Source organism: Oreochromis niloticus, linkage group LG6 (assembly GCF_001858045.2).
Source record: "Oreochromis niloticus isolate F11D_XX linkage group LG6, O_niloticus_UMD_NMBU, whole genome shotgun sequence".
Classification (NCBI taxonomy): Eukaryota; Metazoa; Chordata; class Actinopteri; order Cichliformes; family Cichlidae; genus Oreochromis; species Oreochromis niloticus.
The window spans coordinates 6,362,078-6,388,334 of record NC_031971.2 but is presented as its reverse complement, the minus strand read 5'-3'; the positions used below and the strand labels follow the sequence as shown (position 1 = coordinate 6,388,334).

The 26,257-nt window shown below is 41.9% G+C and overlaps 1 protein-coding gene and 1 long non-coding RNA gene across 2 annotated transcripts in view; both read right to left on the bottom strand.

Annotated features, from left to right (window-relative positions):
- The window catches only part of LOC102083017 (B-cell receptor CD22), a 75,627-nt gene that overhangs the window by 24,963 nt on the left and 24,407 nt on the right, over positions 1 to 26,257 (bottom strand). The window lies entirely within an intron of this gene.
- On the bottom strand, positions 1,196 to 1,881 carry LOC109202602 (uncharacterized). Its single transcript, XR_002062544.2, has 3 exons — positions 1,697 to 1,881; positions 1,478 to 1,608; positions 1,196 to 1,386 (listed from the first exon to the last, which is right to left on the bottom strand). It is a non-coding gene; the product is annotated as an uncharacterized LOC109202602 (long non-coding RNA).

Here is a 26,257-nt window from a genome sequence, read left to right as displayed (position 1 = left end):
TAGCTTAACCCTGTTCGCTGGAACATTGAAGGCAATGTAATTACACAGCAAGCAAGACACGAGTAGGCAACATTCTTTATGTTTCACGTGCACGGGAGAGAACTGGACAGGCGCCGTTCCTTCGCTTGACCCCAGTTGCTCTCGTCCGCTCCCCCGTAACACTGCTCTTTTATTGTGGTTCCATGAATATGCATAGGTTCATTAACATATGACCTCTTACACAGGTATACATGTGAACAAAGAATACCTTGTGTGTGTGTGTGTGTGTGTGTGTGTGTGTGTGTGTGTTTTTCCCCTTGTGACTCTTACCCCCTGTGTGCCCCTCTGTGTATCTGAGCCCTCGTCTCTCCTTGTGTTTTATTCCAAGTTTTCCCCAGCCCGTTATGTCTGTGCTCTCCCCGTGCTCTCTCTCCTCCTGTCTGAACCTCTGTGCACTTCCTGTTTTACTTTGACAGTCCCTCGTCAGTATGCGTCAGTGTTGCGTTTACTCCTGCCTTGTCTTGTTATGATTATCAGTGTCACCTGTGATCCTCGTGTGCTCCCACTTCCCTCGTTAACCCTCTGTGTATTTAGGTCTGCGTCTCCCTCAGTTCTGTGTCGCGTTCTCCCTCATGCTGTGTGTTTCTACCTGTAGCTCCCTGTGTGTTTTGTTAGAGTCTTCCCAGTATAGATTTTGTAGAGTTTTTGTGTTCAGCAATAAAAGCTGCCATTTTGAGTTCAGTCCAGTCTCCAGTGAGTTTGCGTTTGGGTCCAATTCCTGCTGGCACACAGCCGAATCATGACACAAACAGATATACGTGTGTTTGTTATACCATATATCAGCAAGAGAAGATACGACCTCTCCTAGGAGGTGTATGATCTATGCCAGAACACTCTGAAGAGGAGTGAACACACTCCCCTCTTCATGCTACACAGAGTTGTTACAGACTATTAAGGATCAAACCTCCTATCACTACACAATCAATTATATACTTCTAAGCATATATGAGTAAATATTTCTAAGCATAAATGGCAATAAACAATACAAATCTAACATTTCCCCCCTTTTGGCAATTATGCTAGAAAAGTACCCAGTTATGATCACCTCATGTCTGACAGTGTCAATGCAAACATTTTTATACTCAGCATATGTCAACGTACACAGTCTGACAAATGTATTAGCAGTTATCCAAGTTCTCACCCAATGGTAATGTTATGCTAAGTAAACGGACCCTATGGCAGAACACACAGAAACGCAGAAAATGCAGGAAGTGCTCTTTATTTACAGTGTCCAACTTATTTACACGGGATGGAATATGTATGCCGACAAATAAACGGAGGGAAACCAGGGAAGGGAGCTGACACGCATTCTGAGGGAAAGGGGTAACCCGCACACGCAGGGTGGATCTATGGAAAAAGGAAAAACGAAACTTTAGGAAAGGATGCCAAACAACCGGTAAGAAACGGCAATAAACATGGGGAGAGTTGGAGAGCTCACTTGTCACACTGGCTGTACAGACTCGGGCGAGGATTCCCGGGAAGTAGAAGAAATGCTGAGATCTATCTCTGTAGAGATCCCGGAAATGCGGCTTCACAAACAGCTGACAGGTAAGCGGGTGATAGATCCAGCTGAGGATACAGGACAACAGGTAAGTAAACCAAATCCAAGACATAGGTTGGCCGTATGCACACCGCAGAGAATTAACAGACAAGTTACCACTCGGGGAGGTGGCAATACTCCGACACCAGACGTCTGTCGCGCTGCTCCTAAATAACGCTCCATCAAATGACGTCTGATGTACCGCCGGTGTGTCAGCATCCCGTGACACACCACCCCACCTACCTGTGCTGAAAACAGAAGCAGACCCCGTGACACCACACCAGAGAAACCCCACCAATTCCTAATAGGTAAACTGCATCCTACGAGCAAACAAATGAATTGCTAATGGTCAAAAGAGAAATTAACATTTTCAAAAACACTCCAGCTTGGTGGTGCTCCTCAGCAAGACATGTAAATCACATGTCCCTCTGCAGAGTGGTTTAAGTTCTGCAGGGCGTCATAAATGTCTCTTCCAGTTGTTTCCATCACTGTTCATAGGACCAGAGTCCAAATGTATGTAGAATAGACATTCAAACATACCAGTTGAATTTGTTGTTTGTCAACATGGGTCTCAGCTATTGTGAAAGCTGCAGACCTCTTCAGCACTCTAGTTTTATGGCCTCTGCCAACCCCCATCACCTCACTTCAGGCCTCTGTACTGTGGGGGATACATATGACTCCTCCATTGTCCATCTTCTGCAGGAAAACCCTCTGTGGAAAGGGTGTTGGGTCCAGTTATCTTACTGCTGTTATGATCCCAGCAGTCTTCAGTGTGTCATCGTGTGCATAGTACAGTGACACAGCATTAGGTGATGTTCATAGGAAACTGCTGTCATCACCACCATAGCTTCTGGTTCCTGTGCTTCTCACAGAATCATGATGCCATCCTTGGACTCCCCCTGCGCTGTCGATGGAGCTTGGCACGCTCCCCTCATCCTTCAGGTGCCCGTCTGTTGTCCACAATCTCCTCTGTTGGCCTCTGGAAAGCCCCCTAATCTCCTCTGTTGGCCTCTGGAAAGCCCCCTTGGCACAGCTCTCATTCCAACGCAGCTTCGTGGTCCTTGCTGTGGCTCTGAAATCTGATCTCATGATGGGCCCCAAACAGGTCGACCTTTGACCTCAACCACTGCCTGGACTGTCGGCTATGCCTGGAATGGGTTGCTTCTCACTGGGCCTCAGAAGATTTCTCAGGAGATTCCTTTCAGCAATACTCTGACTGCTGCACCTGTATTTCCTTGCTAGGAGGAAAAACTCCTACTTGGAAAGCATGTCAATCATCATCAAACCACATTCTTTAGTTCAGTGAGCTTCATTTATGGACCATCAAAGCCTCGTCTGAACATGGATGCACCACTTTGCATAGGTTTAATACCCGTAAATGAACTGTTAATCACACAAATCACCGCAACAAACATAAAAACATAGTTTAGAAAACATAGAAAAGATAATTTCATGTAATTCATGTAATTCTGGACCCCTCCTCTTGACGCATGGACACTCCCATGAGTCAACTCATCAAACCTAGAGTCCTGTCTTAAAGAAAAAGGTTAGCTAGATCATGTCCCAGGCACCCTCAGGGCTTCACCTCCTCTGGAGTAGCTCTGTAACCCTACAATAAAAGATGTTAGTGTGTTTTGCACAGTAAGTGTGCTCAACATCTGGCTCCGCCTGGAGCCTACATACACACCATCATGGCCTGGAAAACAAGATCTGGAAGTGAAATCAAACTTCACACTTATAAACAATTGTATAATAAGAGTAATAAAGCATTCAGCATCAACAGGACAAGTATCATGTGCAGGTTTTCTCAAATCAGTAAACTACAATTATTGCCATAATTTGCCTCAGACATGGATCATCCCATGTACTCAGTTAACATGAGTGTAATCGGTGACTTCCCTTAAGCAAAGTCACTCCATGTATTTAACACTAGGAGCTCAGTAGTGGCCAGCTAATGAGCCCCATATCAAACTATTCTACAAACACTGCATCTCTTAGTTGCTTTCTCATGTTACTTGTCCGTCTCTGCTGAATCCTCTACATGCACTCTTAGACAAACAACATTAGCAACACACATGGACAATCCTGGAGGTCAGGCACAAGTTGACAGGTTCCAGAGGTGCTGTAAAAAGACCATAAAGTTAGCCATCCATAGCTGTGGAAAGAAGTGACACTAGTTTCAACACGGGGAATGTTTCACATGTTATTCACATCGTCAAAGTAACCTTTAACATTTCCCCAACAACACAGTGTAACTGCATCACCGACTCATAACCTGTAAACACAGTTTTCTTCACACATAAACCCAGAAATCCTGTAGTAGAAAACATCAACCAGCTGTCCTGGTATAAATCACATGATCAAATCACATGAAAAACTGTAATGCCGTAGAAATGTTAGCGCTGCGCAACACAGGGTAGTGAATAACACCCCTGGTAGATGCAAAGACACAGAAAGTGGCATTTAAAAGGTTAAATCATCACGCAACCTCGAATGTTGTTGTCATCTTTCTGCTCCTGTAAAAAGAAACACACATCTGCACCTTTGTCGGGTGGGGGTTAACTTCGCACAGTGATGTCAGTCAGTCTGTCAGCTTCTGTCCGCTTTTACCAGTCAGTCAGTGTTTTTTCCTTTTTTTTCTCTTCCATTCATTCATTCATTCTTTCTTTGCTGACAGTGGAACCTATCGTCGCCTTTAGCATCCACTCACAGCAAAATGACGTCATTTCAAAAAGAAAAGAATTTAGACTGGATTTTCTCGTTGAATCCTTTTGGACAGGAACTTATTTTCTAATTGTCCCAGATAAGTGACTTTCTCCTGAGCCCATTTTAATGTGGAGAAACTCACTTGCAACAATTTTCTCGACGACGCGTCGTATAGCGCTTCTGTTCTAATCGTGCAGATCTGCTCCAAACGAGATCATCAAACAAAACTTTCAGTGCACTGTGAAAGTATCAAAATAAAAAGGCCTTGTTCAGTCATGACATACGCTCCTCATCTCAGGAGGGTAAATCATACCATTAGCATGATTTATCATACCATCATACTAATTGGCAGGCTCAACTTCACAACAAAAGAAAAATCATCAGCTAGATAAACTCCAACCCAACCATCAGCCGCACAACACACAACATAAGCCTCATGTCTCATTAGCTATGAATTTTAATCCCCAGGACTGTACTTTTTACTCATTTAGGCCACAAATTTTATTTAGTTTTCCTTTTCCCCCTTCATCTTAAAACATGTGACATGTTGTCATACATGATCGTGGCTCAAGAGCTGGGAGTTCGCCTTGTAATCGGAAGGTTGCCAGTTCGAGCCCCAGCTTGGACAGTCTCGGTCGTTGTGTCCTTGGGCAAGACACTTCACCCGTTGCCTACTGGTGGTGGTCAGAGGGCCCGGTGGCGCCAGTGTTCGGCAGCCTCGCCTCTGTCAGTGCGCCCCAGGGTGGCTGTGGCTACTATGTAGCTTGCCATCACCAGTGTGTGAATGGGTGGATGTCTGGATATGTAAAACGCTTTGGGGTCCTTAGGGACTAGTAAAGCGCTATATAAATACAGGCCATTTACCATTCTTATGTATTCAGAGTTGTGTATCTGGGTGCAGGATTCACTCGCACATCACAACAGGAAACTCAGTGTTTTAGAGTCTCCACTCTTACAAACTCCAACACATCCCATTCACTCGTGCTAGTATTCAATCACCTTTCATTAATCTAAGAACCATCAACCAATTTGCATATCAGCTATTAACCCACTAAGTTGACAGGACAACAGAAATGCATGTTCAAAATATTATCACAAAAATAGAATTTCCCTCATACAGTAAATTACTTGTGCTGCATCAATCAGGCAGAAAGCATCTCCCAATTTACTATATTAACAACTAAATTTATTGTCTGATCACTGGTTGGTCAAACCAGAATCTTTTTTTCCCCACAAAAATTAAACTGTTGTACACTCAGCATTTGATAACAAGTGTCTGTTAAATTGACACTATTTTAACACTGATGAGAGATAACAAGCTGATTTTCATTGCATGTGTGTTTGTTTTATTAGGCAGGTTTAATCAATGTCTCTGGAGCTGCATCTCCAGCAGGGCATGTTCTTAAAGCTGCCTTTCCTACACACTTCTCTGCTATTAATTGATCATTTTTAACTAATGTGCTATGAGCCCACTGGTCTTTGCATCACACAAGGTGACAAACAGACTCACATGCTCAAGATGGTGTCTAATCTTCATGGGCTCTCTTGTGTTTGTGTTAGTAGGGTTAATGCATGTTCTGCTTGTGTGTGTGATTTTGTATATGTTTCTTTTTGCAGTGTTTCAGATTCCTTCACAATTCTCCACTTAAGCAGTCAGTTTTCTTTTCCCCAGGTTTGCTAACCCAAATTTTGATTTCCCACATTAAACAACAGCATTCCTCTGTGTTCTCACCTACTGCTCCCACTCTGTTGTCCTCTCCCACTTCAACAGTCCAGTTCTTCTTCAGCTTTGTCCTGTGTTCCACTGTGTCTTCTTGCCATTTTACTCCGAAAGTGGCAAATGTCAACCTCCAACAGTCTCCTCAGTTCTCCTCAAAAGTCCTTTTCACAAGCACAGTGACTTTGCAGCTTGTTGGAAACACAGTGTCATTCATCCAATCAGTCAGGATGATGGTTTGCTCTTCTTCTCCACTGCTGTTTGTCCACACTGCTGCTGCTTGCTGGGTCTCTTTGCTCAGGACTTTGCTGCTGTCTCTTTATCTGCCATGTTATTGCTCTTTGGGCTGTATTCCTTGTCTTCAGGGAGGAGTGAGAGCTCGCTTGTGAGGTTGAGGGACACATGGTGCTTGTGGAATTACAGGGATTATTTTATATAACCATCATCTTATCATTGCATTAATTATCATTTCATCCAAGCATTTATTGAAGCTGCTGGCATTATGTTATAATTTATATTATAGGGGTTATCATAATCAAATATTAACATGTTTATTACAGGTGCAGTTATAACTACTTTAAAATGATTGAGTTAAATATATATATATCATAACTCATATGCTGAGTATATTGGTATAGTAAAATAGTAGCTGAGCAAAGGCCTGAATGTATTCAGCTTCTTGTGGTATTTGAGTTTGCTTAGTTACAGGTGACGGAAGGATGTCCAGCCCATGGTGACCTCAAAGGCCTTAGATCATCACCATATTCTTAAGAGTATGCCACAAGGAGGAACCTCTATGTTGCATTTAATTCTTAAAATACATGAATGTTCTGTACATGCAAATTATGTGTTTGTAAGCGCAAGAAGGGGCGTTACAATACCCTGATGTTATAAAAGCAATCTAGAGTGTATTTTGGGTAGAGATGTACAACTGCTTTGCAGTTTGCACCTCTCCACGCTGCGTGCATTCATTAAAATCAATTGTTTGAACGGCCTTTTCTGGACTATCATTGTTTTACTCTCATCCTCAATTTCGGACTCGTAACATTTGGTGCATTGGCCGAGGGTTGAGTAGAGAGAGTTGGAGGTTGAGACTGAGAGGGTCCGAGGCGCTCGAACGAGCAGACACGAGTCAGTGGTCGAAGTGAGTGGACATAAGCCGGCTTATTCAAAGGTAAGGCACTACCTGTTGAATTATTTCCAAACAGTGCTGAATTGGTTCTGACAAAATTGAAAGTCTACTCACTGAAAATTACTGGTAAAAGTCTGTTTTGATTTTGGTGAAAATCTCATGAGAATTGAAGTTGAAGTAATGATAATGTAAGGTTAAGTGACAGTACTGATTAAAGGAAAAGCAGTTGGACTGCTACGAGGATTTAAATGCAGTTGGACTGCTAAGGAAAGAGAATTTAAAGTAGTTGGACTACTGAATTTAGGAATAGGTCATTTGAAATCTGTATATGGTCATACAGTTATAATTGAATATAAAGCTGGGCTTGGACATCAATAAAGTTGGTTTTGTGGTTTCATAGGATGTCTTTAAAATACAAGTAAATTTCTGTAGAACGGAACTGTGGGAAGTTCTAAGAAAGTGCATTGTTCGGAGGTGACGCTCCCAATTTCCTGGTGACGACCAGGATCTTCCGTTGGACGGGATAGTTCGATTGGCAATCGTGGACAACTGAGGACGGTCCAAAATAGCTACTGATTGGATCAGTTGACCGTTTGGAACGGTGTTTGCACTTTTTTTGGGTAGTAAAGGTTGGACCTTGGGCGTTGGACGCTTTTAAATTTACTTAGGAACTTTAGCAATTAGACCAGACACAGGTTGGACCTGATACTGGGTCATTGATTATCAAAAACTTGGAGTTTGTCCCTTGGAGGGTTAATGCAAATTTGTCTAAATTAGGTAGGTTGTGCAATTTAAGGCCTTGTAAATACTATTTAATTTATCAGACGTCTCTATGTTATAATTTCTTTGTTTGTGTATAGGCTTTGCCTGTCACAGGCACTGCAGCCGGCTGGTTATTTTGAGAGTGTGTCTGTGTCTATGTAAATGAGATGCCTGTGACTTATTTAGACTGACATTTCCTGTTTACTAATGAGTAACTAATGACTGACTGCAGAGACTGGGTTAAGGACGACTTATATTGGTGTTTTAAGGGAAGAATTGCTTTTATTTCTACTTTGTTGGCATTACGGTTGTTAATTATGATGACTACTTTATGACACATGTAGAATTGGAGTATGGGTTTTGCTTTACACGTCCTTGAACGACGTAATACTTGTTGAGAGTAATAGGACTCATGTTTTATTGACTCTTTGTAATCACACCGTGTTTTTTGACCAACATTTTATAACAGTTTGTGTAAATACACATGTTGGATTCAGGGTATTGTGTAATGATTGTGTGACTGATGCTACAAAACTGACCTAAAGAATGGTGATGTGTGTGGAGAAGCGGGGTGTGAGACGATGAGAGGTTTCAGTTTTCTTTTTCTTTTTTCTTTTGACTTGCTCTTTCTGATTATGAAAGGCATGTTTAAAATACTCGTATGAAAGCGTATTTCGAGTGATTTTAACTGTGTGAATGCTGTCAGTATTTGATTTGAGTGACTGGGTGATTTGTCTCAGTAAGTGAAAAGGGGAAGTCTGAGAGAGAGAAAGGCAGTGCGTGTGAGACGATTTATGGCGTCTGAAAGAGGTTAGAGCATTTAAAAGGTGTGTATGGAATAAAGGAGTGTGAAATATATTTCTTGTGTGATGAAAAGTAGGATATGCTAAAGTTTGAAAGTGTTTTTAATTCAAGAAAACAAAAAACAAAGGAGTTAGATTAGTTTGAGGAACAGGAAATATTGCTCTATGTACCGGGGCTGCAGCGACAGGAAATAGTGAACAGGAACTGTGCATGCCCATATATGGGAACTGAGTGTGTGCAGAAAGAACACAGAGAGAGAGATTTAACTCTAGGCACATGAAGCAAATGAAGCCTTTAAGAAAAAATGAATATAATACTAATTATATGGTTTAGTGTGTCAATACAGGTGGGCGTCTTTCAACTTTGCAACCTTGAGTTCAGCAGCAGAAAAGTAGATTAAAAGAATTGGGAGAATAAGCCAGTTTTTGGCTCGAAATTGTGCGGCTGGATCTCTCACTTTGTCCCTGAAGCGGAGAAGAAGTTCAAAGGACAGTTAATCGCCTGATGAAGACCGATAGAACATCGTGGACTTGAATACAGCAGGCAAACGACAGTGCCACTGATCCAGTAACACTGATGACGACTGACGACCAGCAGCAGCATGTAAGTGTAATGTAACATGTACTGTGAAAATACAGGCTGGGCAGTTGAACAGTGGGATAAAGAATTGTGGAAGAGCACTACACATTGAGTGATATTTTGCCATGCTGGGACCTAATCTGAAAGAAAGACTGTAAAGAAACAGAGAAGAAGACAACAGCTGAGTTGAGACTGTGTTTGCGGGAGTTTTGAAGCCCGAACAGGACATTGTGCAGAGAGGACCAGTGAGAGATGAAGCTGGACGAGTTTGACTGCGAGAATATAGGATATAATTGGATTGAAAATTGAAACCTGAACTCATGAATTGTTTAGGGATGTCCACCATAGCATAACAAAGAGGTAAACATTAGAAAAGGTAAGAATAATGAAAGAAATAATTGTTATTACCTTAATGAATAGAAAACACACATACAAATTGTTACATGTGAGATTATTTTTGAAATGAATCAGAAGTGAGATAGTTTGAATCTAAAGCTCAGTGGTGAAATGCATAAATTAAATATGAATATATAGGATGCAATGAAGAAACAGCTTACACGTAGTGTACATTAACATGAATACATAGAAATGCAATGAGAAACTCAATGAATTAATTTAATGAAGAAGCAGTTTACACCCAATTAACATAAAATGCAGGGAAGAACACGCTTACATGCCTGGCATAATTGGTGTTTCTGACCAGAGACAGAGAAATGGGTTATTTAACCACTGGTGATAATAATGAAAATGTCTTAGTTTTGTTATTTTCAGGAGTAAAGCAGACTTGGACCGGCTCTCCACAGCAGCAGTCGGAAGAAAGTTAGAGGTTAACATCTATGGATAAGTTAAGGCAAGTTTCTGGTTGAATTGTTCACAGCAGGATGTGTCCAGGAACCTGAAAAGCAAGCCCCAGCTCCTGGCTGAAGACCAGGAGGGCGGTAATTTAAGGTGGGAAATCAAAATGTGGGTTAGTAACTCGGGGAAAAAGAAAACTGACTGCTTAACTGGAGAGTTGGGAAGAAGTCTGGGAGACTGTGAAGTCATAGATGCAAAATAACATATACCCATACACACACAAACAGAAAATGCATTAACCTTATAAAGACAAGCTCCTGAAGCTTAATGAACAGATATTGATTAAAAACCTGGCTAAGAACATAAGCATATGCAATGAAGATCTGCTTGCTGCTTGTATGAGTGAGAGAATGGTGTGAATGGTTCATAAAATAGATGGAAAAACAAAAGAAAAGTGTCTATAAGAGTGACTCAGGAGTGCTCTTGCACTGAGTGATCAAAACAAGTGATTAGTATAGAAAGAAAATGAAAATAATTCAATAATGTGATAAAGTTTAAACATGTATTTCTTTTGCCAAGTTAAATTGTTGAGATATGGCTGAGTATGCAAAAGTTTGAGAGCTCGTGTGAATGTGGACAGAGGAGCTTGCTGTGTGTGTGTGATTGAGGCCTTAAAGGAGGGGTAGATTGTTCAGAGGTGCAAATTTGATTAAGAGGTTTATAAATTAGTGTTGACATATTGTGAGAACGTGCTTATATGTTAAGGTTGAATGTGAGTTTGGTAAAGTGCTTAAAGGGGGATCTCGTGTACAAAACGGTGTAGCTTTTTTACGTTTTGGGTGTGTTCTATGGGTGAAATTTAAGATTGTTGAAGATTTTTGAGGTTGTTGTTTTATTTTTAAAGAGGGAGTGTTAATAAACATGGACATGTTTAAGGGGTTTTGTAACAGTGCACTTATAAAGAAAAACCTGTCAGGTGATTTTGTTTTGTACTTTGATGAGCTAATACTCAGCTCTCTTTTTTCTCATTTTTGTTGTAAGCAGGCCTGCAAAAGAGTGGATAACAGCGCTGACAAAGTAAAAGGATTGCCGCGAGCCAATCCAGTCTAAAAGCAGAAAGAACTATTTTCTTAAAAACAAAGTAAAACAGATAAATGAGTTGATGTTGCTGAGAGTGAAGACTGAATATTTGCGAGATAGTCTCCACTGTCAGCAATACCTGATGTTAATGCGTGTGAGTGAATGTGTGGGAATGGACAGGTGAATGGACGGACGAGGCAGACCATAGGTTGGACCGACTGGACACTGACAAAAGACTGGACTAAGGTTGGACATATGACTGATAATTGTTCTGTTTTAACTTTTTATATTACAGGTTGGATGAAGTGGAGAAACTGAGTATAAAAGGTGATGTTCTGGTTAACACACAGGCTTTTGTTTATAGGACGTTTCAAGGATGCAGGCTGTGGATGGAGCCAAGAAAGGATTTGACATGATGATTAATTTGATTTCATTCCTTAAATACAGGTTTGAAGCTCCGGAGCATTTATACATAATATGATAGGACTAAACTTTTCTTTTAATTCCCTAAGCTCGAGTGAAGGATTTTGAGTTTGTAACACATGAGATGTGTCACAAAAAGGGGGGTGTTAATATATGCGATTAGCTACATGAAATGTGCTCTTTTAGGGTTACTAAGCAAATGCCTACGTGACCTTTACCTAATAACCTTTGTGATGATAAACTTGTTTACCGACTTGCTCTCTTGTAGAACATACAGATTTAGAAAAGGGGAACCTCAGCTCTGAGTTCTGACAATAACTCTGTTAAGTTGACAGGAAACACGTCGAGACAGCAATATAGGGCAAATCTGTTTGAGCTTGTAATTAAATGTGGGACTTGAAAAGAGGAAGTAAATTTGGTACAGGACGTGCTTGAGATGATCAGACGAGAGAAAGGAGAAGAACAGAGCACAAATACACCGAGTTGTTTATATTACAAAGAAGATCAAAAGCTTGTTAGACACAGGTTATAATGGAAGCATAAAAGGGATGAGAGGAACTTTACATAACATAGAAATCCTGCAACAATTCGTAAATTGCCCAAACACAGTGTTCAGACCGGATATGCGCTACCCGTTAAAGGGGGCGAAGAAATCAGGCCTAAGTTTGAAAAATGAAATGGGTTAACGCGATAGAGGATGTTTCCAAAGGTAGAGAAAATAATGTAGGACCTTTTACCAGGAGAAAGCTAATTGTATCTTTTACACTTTACAGTGTGCATTGAGGGAAGTCAGGAATAGTTTAAATTAGGATTGAAAAAATTAAACTAGGTGAAAAGGGGGTGTAGCAAGTAGATTTAGGGCAGTTCACAGCCTGGCGTAAACGCAAGGTGCTGTCACACAGCTTAAGTTATTTGGTTGATTTATTTCATGACAAAATAATAAGGAAATATTAAAATATACAACACGTTGAGAAGATCTCTTATGTTATATTTTAGTGTTTAACATGGAAGATGCCTCTCTGGAGCTTCTCTCCTGATGCTACTCCACCAAAAGAAGTTTATTTATAGAGACTATGTCAGCTCCCAAACAGACAATAATAAACCAAGACTAGCAAAAAACAATGTAAATATAAAGAATAAGAAATAAAGAACAATACAGAATCCAAATCTGAACCAAAGAACAAAATAGTGAAATGTGGATTATTGGGTTTTTCTCTGTATATATGAAGTATTTGTAATGTGTATCTGCTAATGAAGGCTTGTAGAGGCCAGTTTGTATTCACAAACAAGTGCTCAGCCAGACTGAAAAACAGGAAGCTTTAGTGCACAAGGCATATTAATAAATATAGACACAAAAAGAGGAACTCCCCATATAAACAACGTTCAAAAATGTGTGAAGTATAAAGTACCGAAATAACACTATATAAGTCACAGTTGATGATTCTAATGTTAGAGAGCTCTTGCAACTGGCGTCTGAGCTGTGCAGAGGTCTCTCTTAAGACAGGTACTTATGCAGGTTAGCATGAGGTTGAGTTAATTTTATACACAATGCATAACTGTGCTTGTTTAGAGTTGATGTTCTATCCAAGAGGGTTTTAAGCTTCACTGGTGAGAGTGTCCAGGTGATACATGTTGAGGGAAGATGAGAACATAGCAGGTGAATTGCACGCACGCTTACAAACACACATGATTTATATATAGGCCAGGCCAGAGGCCTGGACTTGATGTAGCTTTCAACTTTACAGCTCCTAACTTGTAGGAATGGCGTGGAGTGTAATGACTGAATGCAAAACATGCTTACAGACACAATCATAACAGGGGTTTATTTTACAGGGTAAAGGTGGACCACAGGTTGCTTTGTTTCTGCTTAGCAACTACTGAGGTAAATGGTGTTAAAGATAAATATGCAATAAGTGAACAGGAAATGTGTAAGGGTGAGCCGGGTGAAACAAAATGTTGTAGATAATGGAAACTTGTCTAACGGGCATTAACAGTAACCTTTGCAGGTTATGTATATGCTTGAGGCCAAAAGAGGCGTAAATCCAGATAGAAAACTTTGAAGTGTGCTTTTTAGCGGAGATTTAGGCTGACATGGGGATGGTGTGCATTTTACTTGGGTTGTGTTTAATAAGACTAAAAGCGTTGCTCACACACATAAAGAGTATTGAGATTAAATAAAGTTAATATAATGGATAGAGCCCAGAACAGGATAATACATAAGTAAAATCAAATGCAATGTATGATTTCACTTTTATTGGGAAAATAATTAGCCAAGAAATGTGTATTGAATTCTCCACATACTTTGAAACTGCGCAACTCTGAGTGGGCAATGTAATGAAGCAACTGTTACATATTTGCATTAAACTAGCCAACATAGACTCACTACCACATGATGTTGCCCTGCAGCGGGGGCAGAAAATCATTTGCAAACCAGGGATCTTATGTTGATTATCATATTCTTACTTATGTACACACACACACACAGAAGGGAAAAATTTCAAAACAAAACAAAAAACAACTTCGCTTAACCTGTCAAGCACAGGAGCAAAATAAAAATCTCTTTGGGCTCTGTTAAAATTTCTTTAGTAAAAGTGTAAAAGGCCAAACCTAGGAAGTTCGGCAAACAGGAAAGTTCCTCGAGTATCAGGAGTTAATAGTCAGGAAACATTTCTCACATTAACGCCTTATATCTGACAAATCATTGACTCATAGATGCAGATAGACATACAAGTGCACATACATCCAGATGTGCATTTAGACATTAAAAGTGTAGAGACATGTACACACAGATTGGCAAACCGGTACAGAGTCTAGCTGAAGAGCTTAACAAAGTAGACGTGGCAGTAGGGTTTGTGATTTGGCCTGATATGATATTGGGAACCAACTTTGAATAATGACAGGAACCTGAGATGAACACAGTAAGTTAGTAAGGTGTAGCAGAGAAAGGTTGTTTGTTTTCTATCCCTTACAGGAGAAGATTTCCACTAGAGAGGGACCCAGAAAAGGAGCGGAGATTACCTAAGCATGAAGTGTTTTCAAGTGGGGGCTGGTGTTTTATTGCTGGACCACCTAGAGGACATGAGGTTGTTGTCGGATTTGCTGAGTCAGGGGGCGGCTAGAGAGGGTCAGAGCGAAGGTAGTGGACCTGGGAATGGTGTAGTGACGTCTTTGGAAGACGTCAAAAGGGGGAATTGTGGAATTACAGGGATTATTTTATATAACCATCATCTTATCATTGCATTAATTATCATTTCATCCAAGCATTTATTGAAGCTGCTGGCATTATGTTATAATTTATATTATAGGGGTTATCATAATCAAATATTAACATGTTTATTACAGGTGCAGTTATAACTACTTTAAAATGATTGAGTTAAATATATATATATCATAACTCATATGCTGAGTATATTGGTATAGTAAAATAGTAGCTGAGCAAAGGCCTGAATGTATTCAGCTTCTTGTGGTATTTGAGTTTGCTTAGTTACAGGTGACGGAAGGATGTCCAGCCCATGGTGACCTCAAAGGCCTTAGATCATCACCATATTCTTAAGAGTATGCCACAAGGAGGAACCTCTATGTTGCATTTAATTCTTAAAATACATGAATGTTCTGTACATGCAAATTATGTGTTTGTAAGCGCAAGAAGGGGCGTTACAATACCCTGATGTTATAAAAGCAATCTAGAGTGTATTTTGGGTAGAGATGTACAACTGCTTTGCAGTTTGCACCTCTCCACGCTGCGTGCATTCATTAAAATCAATTGTTTGAACGGCCTTTTCTGGACTATCATTGTTTTACTCTCATCCTCAATTTCGGACTCGTAACATGCTGTAAATAAATTAGCCAGAAACTTGGCCTGAACGTTTCCAATGATATTAAACTATAGCTTTATTCCGACTGCTGCATGTGGAAAATCGATCCAGGTCTGCTTTTCATCTGAAAGTGACAAAACTAAGACATTTCCATTATTATTATCACTGCTTAACCAACACACAGAACTCGCCTTTCTTAAAAGCAGAAAATGAGATTGTAGTTGTTCTTGGCTAATAAACACAAAACCTTTTTCCTATGATTTTTCATCTACAATGTAGATTCTGTCTCTTTTTATGGAGTTAATCTTTTTTACTCTTTTTTTCTTTACAATAGCTGGTGACCTGCAGAATCACCGCTCTCACAATTTGTGACAATTACGTTTACACAGCGCACACACACACTGTGACGTCAGGCACATTCACACTCACTGTTTTTCATCTGCATAAATAAATCATATGGCTGATGATATGTGCCATGGTGATCCATAAGTATGATCACAAGTTTATCTAGTTAGTTTTCAACCCAACAAAACAAATAAACAAAAACATGATGCTGATGCTATGAACACTCTACACACATGAGTCAAGATCCAGGAAAACTGCTGCGCATCTGAAAGAAGAAGCTGAACTCACGGATACGCTACATACTTGAGTTATCATAGTTCTGTTTCCCTCTCTTTGATGAGTTCTCAGCCAGCTCCCGATCTGATAATGTGTAGCTTGCTCATCAGCTCAGAAGAGACAGCAACACAACCTCACACAGTGGTTGTGTGCTTTGCCCACAGTGGCAAAGACTTACACTTTCATATTCAACTCAGCTTCTCCATCATGTAGTTTTCAGCTGTTTCACACAGGGTTCAGCATAATAGTTGTTTTCACAGGTGTGCTCTATATCTCAACAATGGCTCATATTAGGATGGCAGTTTTCAAACAGGTCAAGTGCCTCTATGCACGTAATTAGGTAAAATATTTGCCTATTTTACTTGATCTCATATGTCATTGTACTGAATTTGAGCAACCCTAAGCTTAATGCAGGTTACTTTTAACAACTGGTTAAAGTAATGGTCTGGAGCACAGGCTGTTGTTGATCAGGGAAATCTAAAGAATCATCTAAACATTTTGTGTCAACACGGGGTGGGGGAAAACCATTCACCAGAGCATATCTTAACTGCTGCTGATGTGGGCTGGCCTTCTCCACACGCTCTTCAAGGCTGCTGTGTTTTCTGAAAACTTAATCTCTTCCATTTATAAGCATTCGATTAACCGCACGGCTCAGGTCCGCGTGAAACCCGCGCGACCGTGCTCACGTGAACCCGCACAGCTAAGGAGCCGTAACTCTTTTTTTAAAAAAAAATACTGTGCGCTCCCAGGAGCGAAGTCCAGCATAAATGTCTGTCACGCTCGGACGCACTCTTGGTTGCTTAGGAACCCATGATAACAACAACAGTCAGCGTCACAGACCACGTGTTCTACTCCGCACTCACTCACACAAACACACTCAACACAACAACAACAACACAAAATAGGCCTATTGTCCAGCACAGTCTGGACTCCGCGGAACTTCTCAACGCCCAATGAGCGGTGGAGAATTTACTACAGGACCCCACAAAGCGGTCCGCATTTCGCCCCACTAAGACGGCGAACCAAAAAAGTTCGAACTGCGCAACTCTGCGACTTAATGCTTCTGTACAACAACTTCACTGAGCGGTTTTGTACATCGCCCCACTAAGACGGCGAATTTTAGCCCCACTAAGCGGCCACGAACAACGCCCCACACAGCCGGCGAAGACGTACAGTTATAGAGATGTACTCTAAACTTACTCGGTGTTGCTTAGCGTGTAATATCAGCCTCAGATCCCGCCGATCGTCATTCGTCGAGGAGAGAAAACGGACAGCTCATCCACCGGCCCGATGACAAATTCTCACGTCTCGCTGACGTCAGGGTTCTCTCCTCGGTGAATGCCGACTCCAGGAATCCGGCTCGAAGGACCAATTAATGATAGGTTTATAGCTTAACCCTATTTGCTGGAACGTTGAAGGCAATGTAATTACACAGCAAGCAAGACACGAGTAGGCAACATTCTTTATGTTTCACGTGCACGGGAGAGAACTGGACAGGCGCCGTTCCTTCGCTTGACCCCAGTTGCTCTCGTCCGCTCCCCCGTAACACTACTCTTTTATTGTGGTTCCATGAATATGCGATAGGTTAATTAACATATGATCTCTTACACAGGTATACATGTGAACAAAGAATACCTTGTGTGTGTGTGTGTGTGTGTGTGTGTGTGTGTGTGTGTATATGTGTGGGGTCAAAATGTGACCCCGTGAAGACTCCGCAAAGCTGGTGCCAGGAGTCTAGCAGTACATCTGAAAAAAAGGCTCTTACACTCAAACAGATATATGTGTGTTTGTTATACCATATATCAGCAAGAGAAGATACGACCTCTCCTAGGAGGTGTATGATCTATGCCAGAACACTCTGAAGAGGAGTGAACACACTCCCCTCTTCATGCTACACAGAGTTGTTACAGACTATTAAGGATCAAACCTCCTATCACTACACAATCAATTATATACTTCTAAGCATATATGAGTAAATATTTCTAAGCATAAATGGCAATAAACAATACAAATCTAACAGCTATCTTTCCTATGTCATCCAGAGCTGTGCCTTTGACACATCTGGCAACCACGGCTCTGAAGTCTCCCAGAGCCAACTGAACTCCTGTCGTTGCTCTGTCAAACTCTCTCAGCCACCCCGCACCTCCATCAGTAATAGGAGGTAATAAATCTGTCAAAGCATTAACATCTCCCACCCCATATGGCTTATATTTCATTTGACCTCCAGATGTCACCACCAGGGGGAACTCACCAACAAACTCAAGATTGTCCTTATCCTCCTGGCTCCTGCGCACCATGGGATGTGGTGTGTTTCCTGGTTTGGGCCTGACTATGCTGCCTTTTTCTGCCTTTTCTCTTGCTACCCTAGTATGAAAAGCCCCCCCCCCTAGCTCCGGCCCTGCTCCAGATTTCTGCTTCCCAAACCCACTCACCTGAATGTTGTCGTCGAGGGTGCCAGATAACCATCCTTCATAGACGTCCCCATCAGGGCCGCACACCTCACCTTTCCCCACCTGTGGTGCAACAACTACTCCCCTCCCCAACTCCTCATCAGAAATTTGATATCTTTGCTCTAAAGTTGATATAACTGTCTCAACCAGCCGCACAGCCCTATCCTCCTCACTCTCCTCCTGCTGAGGCGACTGTTTCATGTCCGGGCCTTCTGCTCCCCCGCAAGCTCCTTCCTCACCCACAAAAGTAGAATTTTGCTTTCTTTTCTCACTTCTCTGTGTTGGAGTTGGCCGTCCGGGTCCTTTAGATATTTCACAATCCACATACCCACCTGTAACCTCCAACACTTGGCCATCCCCTCCTGACAAACAGCCCTGCTCCACTCTCAACACAGGATAGAGGGGGCGGGGGCCTGGTAGGGAGGTGGGAAGGCAGTGAGAGATGACTTCACAGGGGAGGCTGGCAGCATCAGCTTGTTAAACTCCTCCTTTGGCTCCTTCATCCAGTGCTCCACCCCCTGGCATGTCACCGCCCATCTCGTTACGCGGGCTCTCTCCTCCTCCACTTCTTTCAGCTGTTTTTTTAGCCTCCATTTCTCCCAAACTGAGGCCTCTTCCATCTGTTTGCGAATTTCATGCTCTCTCTCCTGGCGCTTCTGTGCTACTCCCAGGAGCACCTTTGCCAGTGAACCTCGTAACTCACCTGTCACTCCTTCTCGGTCACACAGCTCTTTGATCTCCTTCGCCACAGCTGCACCCTCCATATTTTTTCTGGCGCTTTCCCAGGTCGCATGACCTTCAGCGCCCTCAGCAACTCCTCTCTCTGCTTCCCAAAAGTTTTCCACTCACCCTGCATTTCCCCTTTCTCCATATCTGCCTTAAAATCCGACATATTGCACCCAAATACTTACCTCTCACTGCTTTTATTATTATTTTTTTTATTTTGCACCACAGAGTATTACACCAATTATGCCTGTCTATCTCTATGTGGCTCCAAATTCCCTCTTTATTTAATTTCACACTCGTCAGGGGACAGGCACACAACAATTTCAACCACTGAAACAAGGAATTCAACCTTTTTATTTTTCACTAATATAGAACTCAACCTTAGATGTCAAAGCATTTTCTTGTTCTATTCCAGAATAAATGTAAACCCGTGATTACACGGCCGTTTCAGTGTTACTCTGTAGCTATGCGGGGGTTCTCACGTCCCAAGTCGCCACCTCGGCTAACCAGACACCGCTGGACCGGCCTGTGCGTCCACAGACAGGGGGGTTGCCACACCGTGAACAAAATCAGTTTCCACAGGCTCACTAGGCGTCAACCTTAGATCTTAAAGCATTTTCTTCGCACTAGTGTCCTCCAATTCACACATTAACCGTCACTGTCACCATGTTCATATTTCACACACTGAAACACACAAAGAGCGCGTCTCACATGCAGAAACACACACAGAAACCTCTGAGCTCACCTTTGAAATGCAAACGCACCACAAGCCAGACTCTATTTCACCTCTATTTCATATGCTAAACTTTGGCCACGTCTTAGAAGTTTTCCCCGTTTCTTGCAACAGAAGCCAGTCATAGACAAAGTTAAATGTGGAAGGTAATGTGGGCTGCAACTAGACTCAACGTAGTATGTTATTAGTATCTTGCTAGAGGCAGTTCCTATGACACACTGGAGTTCAGCCTCAACTTATGATGTTAGTATCTTGTGCCGAAAACCAGACACCGACAATTTAATGTGAAAATCCGTGTAACTCAGCGAACAGATTAATTTGGAAAGCCCAATATGCACATTTGGTATTTATAATACAACAGGCTGTGCTTACCTTTTTATATTTGGACCGGTCCTCTGCTCGCCTCGCCTCACGATCTCACCACAGGCCAAATCTGCCACTCCTCAGCACACCAAAGATCCGGGTCACGGCACCAAGTTGTTAAAATATGTTATAATAAACATATTATAGCATAAGTTGTATCAGTACGACCTGTTACTTTAACAATATTTACAGATTCATTTGTCCAGTTTCAGAGCCTACAAGTCTTTTTCTTGTGGATTTAATCCAACAACAAGAAACTGGTTGTTTAATTAGAAAAGAAATCATTTATTGGACTGCCTGATCCACAGATTCAACACAAGCAGAGAAATCAGTATCTGGACCACCAGAGTCAATTTAATGATATTCAATAATATTACTGCTTTTCCTGTACATTGAGAAAATCACACAGAAAATATGGATCAGTAGTAAGATTAGTCATGAGGTGATGCCATTTGTTGTTTAGTATCATCAGCACTGAAAGTGTACGAATTACAAAGTATAAGAATATTTTATTTTCTTTGCACTGGTTACATGTTTTTGGAGTTCTGACATCCTCTTGTGTTCACAGTAATTTCTCACTGTGTTCGGGTCTGAGGGTGAAGTTCTGTCCTGATGCTTTTGGTGAGTCTTTAATTAGCTGATCTACACTGCACTATCTCACCAGAGACTCACCTGCATCATCATAATAATGTTGGTCCAGGATTAACATTGCAACTGACCAATCACTTTGCTGTGATGTCTGATGTTTTCTTTATTAATTTGTGCAAAATAATAAATAAATTATTGTATCACTCATTGTTACTGTGGGACTTACAAACAGACACTGGGTCTCTCAGTGATAGAACACACAGACTTTATTCTTGCAGTGATTAACACACACTGCACATCACAGTCATCACTCACACACTCCTGGTCCCAGCGACCTACTGAGACAAAATAGAGGAATCACAATTAGCTGATGACTGGCAGCTGTGGCCGCCCGACTCCTCCGACACTGTCTCCGAAACCTCTGCTCCACCCATTCACCACACCCACATGTAATGTTTGCATGCCTCAAACATTAATGATGACACCTTCAGTATTTCTCAGTTCCATTCTTTAATTCTCGGGCTTGCAGCGGCAACACAGTCTGCAGCGCTAACTTGTTCATTTACCGTTTTTCATTGTCCCCGTTTTCTATATCATCCTTCCGCCTTACATTCCCTTTCAAAATAAAATCTCTGTAAACATCACAATCACCTCCTTTTTTTTTCTTTAACAAACTTAGGTACTCAGCGAGGTGAATTATTAATCTGAACCTATGACAATGGGATGTAATAAAATTACTGAACATTCTTATTACTTGAGTTTCTCCACACCTAAACATCAATTAAACAGCACTGCATTTGCGCAGATCTCTGACTAAACACTATCAACATTCAACACTAGAATACAGGTTACAGTGTTAGATTCAGGAACATCAAACATGTTACACACAGCGTAACCTTTAACTGGTCATTCAGATATTCAAGTCTTAGATCTGATGTAATCAGACAGATGCATAGGTACGCGTCTGTTAGATCTGACTGGGTGTCTGGGCTTGTCTGTTAGGGCGGGGTCGACATGCTGTCCCGGTGGGGCATTTTCAAGCCACGTCTGATTTTCTTGAAGAATGATGCATTCCTGACAATCGAGTGTCCATCCCTTGTAGCTGTAATTTCAGAACCCTTAACCTTGGTCACTTTGTAGGGTTTTACATTGTATGGTGTGGATAATTTGTTGTGCTTGGGTTGGCGATGCAGCACTGTGTCACCCAGACTTAGTGAGTGTGGTCTGGCGCGACGGGTTGCATCTGCGATCACCTTCATCATCTTGATCTTTGCACTATCATCCCTTGCTCTCACTTCAGCATCTGAACACTTCTGTGGAGTGGTGTTAAAGAAAGGGAGCTTGGTGTATAGCTGGCGTTGAAACCGTATTTCAGCTGGTGAGCTCGCCGTTATGCTATGAGGTGTAGATCTGTACTCACGAAGAAAGATGTTTAGTTGCTGTTTCCATGGTGTGCCCTGTGTCTTGGCAACTCTCAGTGCTTTGCCTAGGGTTCTCATAAACCTCTCAGCAATAGCATTCGCCTGAGGCCAACAAGGTGTGATTTTGCGATGATGAAATCCCAGGTAGTCTGCAAACTGTGAAAACGCCTCACTGTTGAAAGGAGGACCATTGTCAGTTTTTACTGTCCTTGGGATTCCAAACATGGAGAACACTTTGTCAATGACTGGGATAACAGAAGATGCTGATGTTGAGCGTACACTTTCAACGACTGGATAGCGAGAATACTCGTCTGTGATAACGAGCAGGTATTCCCCCGTAGGGAGCGGTCCATAAAAATCTGCACTGACACTATGCCAGGGCGTTTCGGGTAATGGTGACATCTGCAGAGGATCAGTGTGTGTGACAGTTGTGCTAGCTTGGCATGGCAGACAGTTTTGAACTGCAGATTCCGCTTTCCGATCGATCTCTGGGAACCATACTTTGGTACGTAGCAGCACTTTGGTCTTGACGATACCCTGGTGCCCTTCGTGTGCCAGTTGTATTGCTCTTTCTTGCAGGACAGTTGGAATAACTATCCTTGTGCCTCTGAGTATGAAGTCAGATGAGTCAGCTACTGTTAGTTCACTTTGAACATGTTTGAATGATTTCAAAATGTCAGCATGCTGGGATTTATCTGTTAGATGCCATGTGTTGTTTCTGATGTGACCGATGACTTCCTGCAGAACCTGGTCTTTCAGAGTCTCTGTTTTTATCTCCTGAAGTGTCATGGCTTTTGGGGTGGAGTGAGAAGAGAAGAAATTGACATACTCTTCTGCAACCTTACATGCACGAGCACTTCATTCTCCTGTGTTGGCAGTGGATGACGTGACATAAAGTCAGCTGGATTATCAGCACCTTTTCTGTATTCCACTGTGAAGTTATATGGCTGAAGTCTCAGTCCCCATCTTTCTATTCTGGCAGGTGGTTTTGATCTTGGGTTATTCCAGATGATTTCAAGTGCCTTGTGATTGGCAGTGGCTCAGAGATCATTGAGAAGTCCCTGATGAACCTCGAGCAGTAATTGGCCATGCCAAGGAGACTTTTGATGTCAGCAGGTGTTTTCGGGTTGGGAGCGTGTTGAACTGCTGCAACCTTTTTAGGATCTGCTGAAACGCCACCTGCAGAGAAGATGAAACCAAAAAACTCAAGTTTTGTTTTATTAAATTCACACTTCTCTCGATTCAGAGTAAGACCCGACTCTGATAGTCACTTAAAGAGAGCTGTAAGATTGTTGTCATGGTCAGCCTGGTCCCTGCCAAAGACTATAATGTCATCACTGAGATTTTTGACTCCGTTCAGTCCTTGCAGCGTCTGATGAATAGCATTTTGGAACACTTCAGCTGCAGAAGAGACTCCAAAGCTCAGTCTTTTATATCTCCGAAGTCCCAGATGAGTAGTGAATGTCGTAATGTAGCGGCTGTCAGGGTGTAGTTCAAGTTGGTGGTATCCTGCCCTGAGATCAAGTTTTGAGAACACCGTAGATCCATTCAGCTCATGGATTACATCATCAATCGTGGGTGTGACATGTCGTTCACGTTCAATTGCATTGTTTGCTTGTCTCATGTCCACACATATCCGTACTTCGTCTGGATTCTTTGGTTTTGGCAGTGTTACAATGGGTGAAACCCATGGTGTTGGTCCCGTAACTTTTTCAATAATGTCATCAGCTTCCAATTTCTGAAGTTCGTCCTCCACTTTTTGACGTAAATGAAAAGGAACACGTCTGTGTGGTTGACAGGTTGATTTTACATCTGTGTTTATGTGCAGTTTCACTTGAAAGTCTTTGAGTTTTCCAATTCCCTGGAAAAGTTCTGGGTGTTGTTGTACGAGCTTGTCTGCAACAGAACGTTGAGACTGAGAAGAGACCGCAGTAACAATATGAAGGAGTCCCAAGTCTTTTGAGGTTTCAAAACTCAAAATATTGAAACCTCCTCCTTTAATGACAAAGAAGGAACACCTAACTGTTTTGTCTTGTTTTTCCACACTGCACCTGAACGCACCACACACAGGGAGAGACGTAGATGAGTGGTATGGGTAAATCTTGATGTCTGTAGAAGTTAACATAGGACATGGTGTCAGTTTGTTGTAGGTGGCTTCAGTTAAGCAGTTAGCAGTGGCCCCAGAGTCGATTAGCACCGGTATCTGATTGCCCATTACTCTGACTTCAGTATGTGGGAGTTGAGGATGTTGAGTTGTGTTCACCACATATACATAAGCATCATCACTGCTGGATGTGTGCCCTGTCTCCACATGTGCAGCGCTATCTGTTACTTGATGAACAGTTTGCAGTGGCAGGTTTTTCTTATACTTCTTTCCACAATGTGTCTCTTTTCTCTTTGAGCGACATTGCTTTGCAGAATGATTGAATTTGCCACAAGCATTACAGATTTTGTCTTTGGCTGGGCAGCCTTGCTCATGAGGATATCTGCCTCCACAGTTTCGACAGCGATTATTTGGCTGCCATGAGGGTGTCCATTTGTTTCTAGCCATGGTGTCACGTCCTGTTTTGTGCTGTACTTTATTAACTGCAGCTGTCTTGTCAGCTTCCATCCCTGTAGCTTGCAATTCAGACAACTCACATGCACGGCCATGATTTAATAGATCATCCAACGTTAAATCAGGTTCTCTGAGTGCTTTTCTACGCAGCTGTGATGATGTACAGCTTTGGATAATTTGCGTTTTAATCTCTGCAGCCATGTCTGCAAACTCACAGTTTTTGGCTAAAATCCTCAGCCTGGTGTGATAGTTGTCCAACGTTTCACCTGATTCCTGCACCGCTTTCCTGAACAGATAAATCTGATACTGCATGTTTTTCTTGGGCGCAAAGTATGCTGACAGTTTCTGTTTTGTATCTGCGTACTTGTCGCCATCCGTTGCTAACGTGTCGTAAACGTCATGCACTTTTTCACCAGCCACATGCAGCAATAATGCTCTTAATCTCGCATCTCCAGTAATATTCATTGCTGTGGTGTAGTTTTCAAACCTCTGAAGCCATTTCGTCAAGCAAGGTCCGACGGAACCGAGGTCGGTCTCTGTGTCAAAGGGTGGAAGTGGAGAAGTGTGTGCAGCCATGTTCTTGTCTCCTAAGCTCCGGGTAGGGCAACTTCCTTCGTCTTACTTTGGTTGTAGCCTTTACTCTCATCGCCAATGTAATGTTTGCATGCCTCAAACATTAATGATGACACCTTCAGTATTTCTCAGTTCCATTCTTTAATTCTCGGGCTTGCAGCGGCAACACAGTCTGCAGCGCTAACTTGTTCATTTACCGTTTTTCATTGTTCCCGTTTTCTATATCGTCCTTCCGCCTTACATTCCCTTTCAAAATAAAATCTCTGTAAACATCACACCACACACTCTAATTATCAAGTTAAGTTTGCTGTTAGCCAAATTTATGTTACAAATTTGGAGTGCTAGTCATAATTTTGAAGCATTAACTAACTTTTTGGCTCAGAATGTAATTTGGTCAGTTGGAAGGTTGATCCTAGAACATTTATGATGAAACAGGAACCTTACATGACTGGAACAAAATTTGTTTTTGTTGAACCACACAAAAGAAAACCAGCTGGACTGCAGCTGCTTTCACACTTCAGCTCTGCCTCAGTCTGAGACTCATGGACTGATATTATTCTGCTCCAGTGCTGTGCAGAGATCTTTAAAGGGGCAGGTACTCAAAGTTAAAAAGGGACACATAGAACCAGGCTGAAGAACAACAACACACATTTATCAACAATTAATATGGAATCATATCATACTATACCACTGTGATCAGGTGGGGACCATGCAAAGCAAACGTAGCCTATGTTTTTACCTGATGGGCTACAATGTTGCTATTGAGGGTTGCTGCTGATAGTGCTGGAGGGCAGGGCTGTATTGATCTCCATAGGAGAGATGGCGGCTGGTTA